Source organism: Epargyreus clarus, unplaced genomic scaffold, assembly GCF_041222505.1.
Source record: "Epargyreus clarus isolate Ecla_fem2 unplaced genomic scaffold, WU_Ecla_fem_2.2 ptg000013l, whole genome shotgun sequence".
Classification (NCBI taxonomy): domain Eukaryota; kingdom Metazoa; phylum Arthropoda; class Insecta; order Lepidoptera; family Hesperiidae; genus Epargyreus; species Epargyreus clarus.
In genome coordinates, this window is record NW_027332221.1 from 3,664,583 (window position 1) to 3,673,209 (window position 8,627).

Genomic DNA, 8,627 nt, shown 5'->3' on the forward strand with positions numbered 1-8,627 from the left:
ATCCTCATCATATTTAAATGGGACCAACTTGTAGCAATTGTCCACACACGAAATTAAAGGCATTAAAATAGGTTCATAAACGGCGAAGTTATGGCTGTTATATTTACATGGGTGGAGGTGTTCCCCTCATTTTCTCCAGAACCCATCCATGGATCCTAACCATATTTAAATGGGACCAACTTCCAGCTCGTTTCTACACAATAAAAAAAGAATTATTAAAATCGGTCCACTAAAGGCGGAGTAATTCGTGTACATACATAAAAAAAAAAGATACCGGCCGAATTGATAACCACCTCCTTTTTGAAGTCGGTTAAAAAGCTTTTATTCCTTTCTGGGTACCTTCCTCTCTTTTGGGCAACCAGATGGATCGAAACATTAGCATTTGTAAGCAAGTATATTAAAGGGAACTTCTCTTGTATTCCAAAAATTCTATAATAGTTCTTTGGAAAGTATTTTAATATATTTTAACAAGATTTTTCATTTGAGCTATTTTGCATGTAAGCTTTTAACTTTTCAAATTCAAATTCAATTCATTTATTGCATCACTTTTGTTCGACTTTCAGTAGAAATTGAGTCTACATGTCATATTTATTCTATGCTGGAAACAACTACGCCTCCAATATCCGTAAATGATGATTCGCAAGAATTTCTTGTCGCGATTTAACCCGCCTCTCTTCCATTGATAAAATTTCATAACATCTTCATACTCAGGCATAATATTCCTTCTTTATTTTAGTTATTTCAACAAGAAGTGAATATATACATACATTAGATACGTATTTATAAAAAGAGAAGACGATATTATAGGAATAATGTAAACATATTTTAACGAAAAAAGAAGACATGAAAAAAAGAGTCACTGGCGTAAGTAAACGATTAAAATGACTTACTTTGTAAGTTTTGTTTAACAAATGCTCTCCCTCTGCATTTTTATAATAACATTACTCAAAATTATTATTGTTTTATTTGTTAATCTATATTATATATATATATTATATATATAAAAGCGAAAAGATACTCACGTTCAAAACGTATTAATCAAGGTTTTGACTAAACTTCTGAAGCTAGAATCATGAAATTTGACATATAGCTTCATTTTATAATGTAGATGCGCACTAAGAACGGATTTTTTGATATTCCACCGTTAAGGGGGTTAAATGGGGGTTGAAAGTTAGTATGAGAGTCCGTCAGTTTTAAAGCAAACTGGATGAAAATTGGCATTTAGCTTTCAGATTTAAAATAATAAAAATCGAATCTAAGGCTTTTTCCAAAATCAACCCTAAAGGTGGTTAAATAGGGGTGGACAGCTTATTTTAAATTTAACCATTTTGGAAGCCAGCACTATGAAAGTTAGCCATTGCTTTACTGGTAAAATATAATAGAACTTTAATTCTACCGTTTTTGGAAAATCAACTTACAACCCTTATTGAACCCACATAGGGATGTGGGTTCAATAAGGGTTGTAAGTTTGTTTGGATTTCCACCATTTTTGATGTAAACTCTATGAATATCGGTATTTGGGTTTTCGATAAAAAATAATTAAATTTATATTTCACCATTTTTGGAAAATCGACCCTTAGGTTGGTAAAATAAGGGTTGACAGCTTATTTTAAAATTTGCTAATTTGAAAGCTAGCACTATAAAAGTAAGCCATTGCCTTACTGGTAAGATATAATGGAACTTTAATTCTACTGTTTATGGAAAATCAATCCTTATGTGGGTTAAATAAGGGATGTATGTTTCTATGAAAATCCCTCAGTTTTGATCTAATCTCTATGAAAATCTGTTTTTAGCTTCTTGGTTGAAAATAATTAAACACCTATTTCATTGTTTTTGGAAAAATCAACCCTTAAGTTGGTAAAATAGGGGTTGACAGATTATATTAAAATTTGCCAATTTGAAAGCCAGCACTACGAAAGTTCGTCATTGCCTTACTGATTAGATATAGTGGAACGTTAATTCTACTGTTTTTGGAAAATCAACCCTTATATGGGCTAAATAAGGGTTGTAAGTTTGTAGGAAAGTCCCCCAGTTTTGATGTAAACTGTATGAAAATGGTTATTTGAGTTTGCGATAGAAAATAATTAAACACATGTTTCACCATTTTTGGAAAATCAACCCTTAAGTTGGTAAAATAGGGGTTGACAGCTTATTTTAAAATTTGCCAATTTGAAAGCCAGCACTATGAAAGTTAGCCATTGCCTTACTGGTTAGATATAGTAGAACTTTAATTCTACCGTTTTTGGAAAATCAACCCTTATTTGGGTTAAATTTGGGTAATAAGTTTGTATGAAAGTCCCACAGTTTTAATGTAAACTGTACGAAAATCGGTATTTAGTTTTTGATAGAAAATAATTAAAAGCCTATTTTATTGTTTTTGGAAAATCATCCCTTAAGGTCGTTAAATGGGGGTTGAAATTTTATTTCAAACTCCGTTAATTCGGAAGCAAGGACTATAAAAACTTGCATTTGGTTTTTTTGTTAGAAATAATATAACTTTTTTAACACCATTTATGGAAAATCTACCCTTAAGTGGGTAATATAGGGGTTGAAAGTTTGTTTAGCAGTAAGCCAATTTTGAAGCAAAGTCTATGAAAATTGGTATTTTGCTTTCTGGTTGTAAATAATATTTCACTTATTTTTCCATTTTTTGAAAATCAACCCTTAAGGTTGTTAAATAGTGGTTGGAATTTTATTTAATAATGCGTTAATTTGGAAGCAACCAGTATGAAAAATTATCATTAGACTCGATGAAGCATCTGAGTCACTGTTTTTTTTTAGATCGACCCTTAAGAAGGCTATAAAAGAGTGTATGCCTTTCTGTTTACACATCTGTTTCAGCATTTTTAGCAACTCAACAATCAACTCCATTAGGGTACTATAAGTAAAGAAAGTTTCTTTAAAAACCGTTATTGATGTTACTTCCATTGGTGTGTCTGGAAAAAGAACAGAGTGCAGAAAGGTTTACTGTAGGGGCGAAATTCCACGGGCCTTCATAACATATATTTTAAAAAGTTGAAAACAAAAAAGGGTCCCGATACAACACAAACTGCTATTCGATATTTATCCAAGTAACTTTTGAACCGTTAGAGGTAGACAGTTCAAATTTTCACAATGTGTGTACTTTAATGGCTGCTACAATATTTAATACTATACATTTAAAAAAATGAAAATTTTGCTTGTACGGAACCCTCCAGGTGCGGGTTTGACTTGCACTTGGCGAATTATTAGTAACGCGCAGACCCGCGGGCAACAAGGGAAAGTCGCGGGCCACACTCCACCCGTGGGTGCCGGGTTGCCGACTGGCTGTTGTTGAATATTAGCTTTTAGAAATTTGCTGATAAAGTATTTATTGATGCATTACATATGCATGCAGCATAGGAATGTTTTTGAAATTCTACTAAGGAGGTAAAAGAAGTGTTATATGCATGTTTACGGGAATCTTTTAGGTTCCAAGTTAGAAACATGAAATTTCAGATAACGTCTATTCAGACAAATACACGACAACGTGGACGGGTGCAAATTTAATATATGATAATGCGTAATTTTATTCAAATTGGCCTACATTTCGGTATACTGATTAGGTACATCGCAACTACTTTGTACACACTGCGTGCTAACGTTTTGTCCTGTCGTGGGGTATGGTTGTGGTTATGCGTGGATTAGTGATGGTGATGTGGTAGACACATAGACCTTGGATTAAAATTTTGGGCTAGAACAGGGCTACAGTATCCTCTGCCTGTCGTACGAGACTAAAGGGGGACTTCTGGAGTGGCGGGCGGCAAGAATGGGAGCTCTAACCGCCCACCCAGCGATCCTGGAAAGACCCACTGCAAGTAAGGCCGCAAATAACGTGGACGGTTCCTATGGAATAGTGTAAGTAATAATTGTTGTATCCCACACGAAACTTATATTTTAAAGAAAGTTTCATAACAGTCCACTAATTAGAGTTTTAGTGTATGTTTCTGAAGAAAGCTTGACCAATTTAGGTACACAGTGACGAGAAAAAAAAAAGCTTTTATTAATTAAATATTAATGCTACTTTATCGTTAAAATTGTTAAAGGTACAAATTTACAATACAGTTATTTGTATGTCATATCATATTTTTTTACGCGGGCGAAGCCGCGGGTTCTGCTAGTGCTCTATAAAATAAAGTGAATAAAACAGAATAAATGTTTAAAAAAGTTATAGACACCTTCAGCTGTAATCTGCAAAGTACACACCAAAAACGTATATTTTTAAAAGTTCATTGACCTGGTGGAGGCTCTTACCCTAATCTGATCGGAATAATATTTTACACACTTTAATTTTAACCACCAAGACATCTTTTCGTCACTATTAGATTTCCAAAAATAAAAAAAAAGTAATTTCGCTCCACCCTAGTGTACATACATAAAAAAAAAAGATACCGGCCGAATTGATAACCACCTCCTTTTTGAAGTCGGTTAAAAAGGCCAGTCGACATCCAGGTATTTTAATAAGAATACCAGTGTATTTTGAAACCAAGTACCTATAGTACTTCGTGCTTAGAAAGACATTAAAATAAATGTGCTTATTTTTTTTTAATTTGATTAATATCTTAATTTATTATTTTATTTATACAAATTAATTAAATTGGACTGTCTGTTTAAAAAGTCAAATAGCTTTTAGTATATGCATATAAAAGTATATACGACACTTATAATAAGAAAAAAATATATATTAATTATTCGCCTCTCTGTGTGTCTATTTGTTACAGCTAATCTTCGAAATGGTTCAACCGATTTTCCAGCAGTTTCTTAACATTATAAAGCTACCTTTACTTATGAAAAACATTTTTTATAATATCTCCTATATTATATAGCAGACGAGCATGCAGTCCACCTGATGGTAAGTGGCTACTGCCGCCCATGGACATCGGTAATCAACCCCAGATAGGATTAGATATTCCTACCTGAGGTCGGCCACAGATGTGCCGCTACCCCTGATGACTAAGCTGGAACGCCTCGGAAGTCTGTGTCCCTTATCACACCCTTCAAAACGGCTTCAAAACTTCAACACTGCTGTTATTAGGTAGAAATAGGTGTGGCGGTGGTGATAGAAATAGGTGTGGCGGTGGTAAATTTACCACCAATATAAAGTAGAGGCATGTGGAGAGTTTGGGCGTTGAGAGTGTGGTTTAAATCAGAGACACGGGCTTTTAAATATGTGCGTATTAAATAATGTTAACTTGAGCAATTTTTGATACATTCTCTAAAATCTAGCGCTTAAATTATTTCCTACTGTCAAGTCCGTTATAGAAATGTGGTTGGTATATTATAATATATTTTTTAGGAGTGACAATATTTTGATTATATTTTTTTCTCTATATAGTCACTTGAGTCTGAAGAGATACAATAAGGTGGTAGAGCCCTTTGTGATTTGATTTCAGAGGCACTCGCCACCTTTTAGTTCTGCCTAATAAAAGCAATTTTAAGCGTTTCTGTTTTCTGATTTGTAAGGGTGTGGTAAAGCATACTTTTCTGAGGCGTTCCAATTCAGTCTTCAGGAATAACAATTTCAGGTAGAATCCTAATCTTAAATTACTACCTATAGTTATCCGGGGTTGTAAAAGATGTCCACAGGCGGTAGTAGCGATTTACTTCGCTACTTCAATATAATAAAAAAAAATATTACAGAATTCCACACAATCGGCGCGCTCCCTGGCCCGTTCGGCGTCCTCTTTTGCGAGCATAACGCGGCCGCAGAACGAAACCACGCTATCCCACGCTTCGCCAGAACGGACAACCGCAACACCAGGGTCTGCCGCTCAGGCTGCCACGCTGAGCAATCCTCTAGCGTAATGGCACGACATCCTAGTGTGTAAGGTGTAGAAAATAATTACTTGTTATTTAGGGTTCATTTACGATTGTTAGACTTCACGCGACTTTCAGATTTTTTACAGAACTCTGAGGCGTGTAGGTTTTCCCTTACCGTCATAGCAAGTGATAATAATTTCTAATACGCATATAATTTTGAAAAATTAACCTAAGCTTCGAACCTCGAACCCCTTGAGTGAGAGGCTGAGTTTCAACCTACGCTGTCACCACAGTAGAAATATACTGTACTGTAGAAATATACTGTAGTAGAAATATACATATTTGTACTGTTCTGTCACTGTCTGTTGTTGATAAACTTACTACTGCATTAATTGTCCTTTACTTTACTTTAAAACGAAAATAAAAACTAAAATTATGGGTACGGGAAAAAGAAAATAAAAAGCTTACATTTCGTTTCGCCAGTCAAAAGTTATTTACGTTCAGTCAGTCGTTGGGTGTTTTGTTTGTCGAACCCGCATAAAGTTATTGAGTCTCGTGTACTTGAGACCACCTGTTATGAAAGTCCAACTTGATGTTTAAGAAAATAATGTTTTTCTTTTCTTTTTATAACTTGGAATCCAGACAGGGTGATGAAATATAGGTACGTTGGGTAGCTTTTATTCTAATTTCAAATTAACATTACTCGTATTTTCAACAGAATAAGTATAATTTTATTGAATGGATATTATAATTTTAATAATATTAACAAAAGTTAATTTTAAAGTTGACTCCGTGCAGAGACGCGCTATCCGAATCGTCAACGACCCCAGGATCCCCGATCGGTTAGAACCTTTAAGCTTACGGAGCGACATAGGTTCCCTCTGCGCGTTCTACTGGCTTTACAATGGCGAATGTTCCTAGGAACTATTTGACCTGGTGCCTACGTCACCATTCCTCCATCGCACCACTCGCCGAAGGATGAAGTTCCATCCACACCAACTGGACCCGTGGCGGTCCTCCACGGTTCGGTTTGCACGGACGTTCTTGCCACGAACATGCAAGATGTGGAATGAACTTCCTCCTGAGGTATTCCCAGAGCGCTATGACATGGGGCTCTTTAAAAAAGGTGCAAAAAGAGCTCTCCTTCAAAGCCGGCGATGCATTGGCGACTCCTCTGGTGTTGCAAATGTTCATAGGCGACGTTGACTACTTTCCATCAGGTAGCACGTCTGCTTTATCGTTAGGCTCAAATATACAGCATGAATTTTTCAAACGGGCCTTCAGGGCCAAATCCGAAACTATAAGGATTAGCGAAGATTTCGATAAAAACTAAAACTGCATTATTACTTTTTTAAAATAACTTTTTCCCTAGCCGGGAATCGAACGAGTTCATTTTGAAAAAAAATACACCCTCTATATTATTCCACTATCTGATAGTGTTGCTTATAAGGATCAAAATCTGGGAAGTAATAATAAATGGCAAACTAAAGGAAAAGCCGCAATTTTAAGAAAATACATATTTTTTCATATTAATTTGGCAGTTAAGTTCCCGCCATTCATCAATTTAAATATTTCGCGTTGTAACAATTTTTTTGGCTCAATGTTTCTAATCATTCGAAACGGACACTTTGATCTCGCAAAAAATTATATTTTTATGTCCGACTTAGTTAAGGTTATTTTTAGGACCATTAACAGTTTAAACTTGCTATGAGCGGAGTTTCGTTTAATACAGATGTAAAGTTGACAATTTGCGAGAATGACTTTTTCGAGTCAAATCCGAGTGATTACTTAACAAAGAAATATAGAAAATCATATTTAACGTTGAAACGAAGTTGTAAACAACAAACAATAAGAATTTACTATTTAATCAGTTATCTATTTTGATTAATATCTTTCTCAAAAAATTAGGAGTTGGGAAAACACAGAACTCTCTTCCACATGATCTGGACTTAGACAATTTAAACCGTCATTTTTCTAACACTTCTTGCATGGAAAGCAGAATTAAAAAAGATACCTTAAATCTATCAGTTTTTCCCAATCTCGATTCTCCGTCTTTTTCTTTTGGTCAATTTGCTGATCGTGACGTTGAGAGGGCGATACTCTCCATTTCCTCGGACGCTGTCGGAAGTGACAGCATTAGCTGTAGGATGATCACCCCTCTCCTTGATCTACTCGTCCCTATTATATCATTTATCCTGAACCAATCTATACTAAAGAACTCATTTCCCTCTCCCTGGAAAGACGCTCAAATTATTCCTATTCCCAAAAAATTGAAACCTACTTCCTGTTCTGACTATAGACCTATTTCCGTACTTCCTTTCTTCTCTAAAGTCCTCGAGCGCCTTATCCACCAACAACTACATTACTATCTCTCCAACCATGCCCTTTTAAATCCCATGCAATCCGGTTTCCGTATTGGCCATAGTACGGCTACTGCTTTACTGAAAATCACTGATGACATGCGGGAGGAGATGGATAACCAACAGCTCACGGTGTTAACGCTGCTGGATTTCAGTAATGCGTTTAACACCGTGGACTTTGACATCTTATTGGGAGTTCTTCGTTCTCTTAACGTATCTCCGACAGCGATTGAATGGTTTCGCAGTTACTTGTTTGGACGCCGGCAACGTGTACAAGTTAAGGACTCCTTCTCTAACTGGACTAGTACTGGAGCTGGTGTCCCACAAGGTGGCGTGTTGTCTCCATTGCTCTTTGCTATCTTCATAAATTCTATTAATCTCAATCTCTCTTCTCTCTACCATCTGTATGCAGACGATCTGCAAATCTATCAAAAATCATCGTTAAATAACTTACATCATACGATACGTTCTACTAACGCGGATCTTACT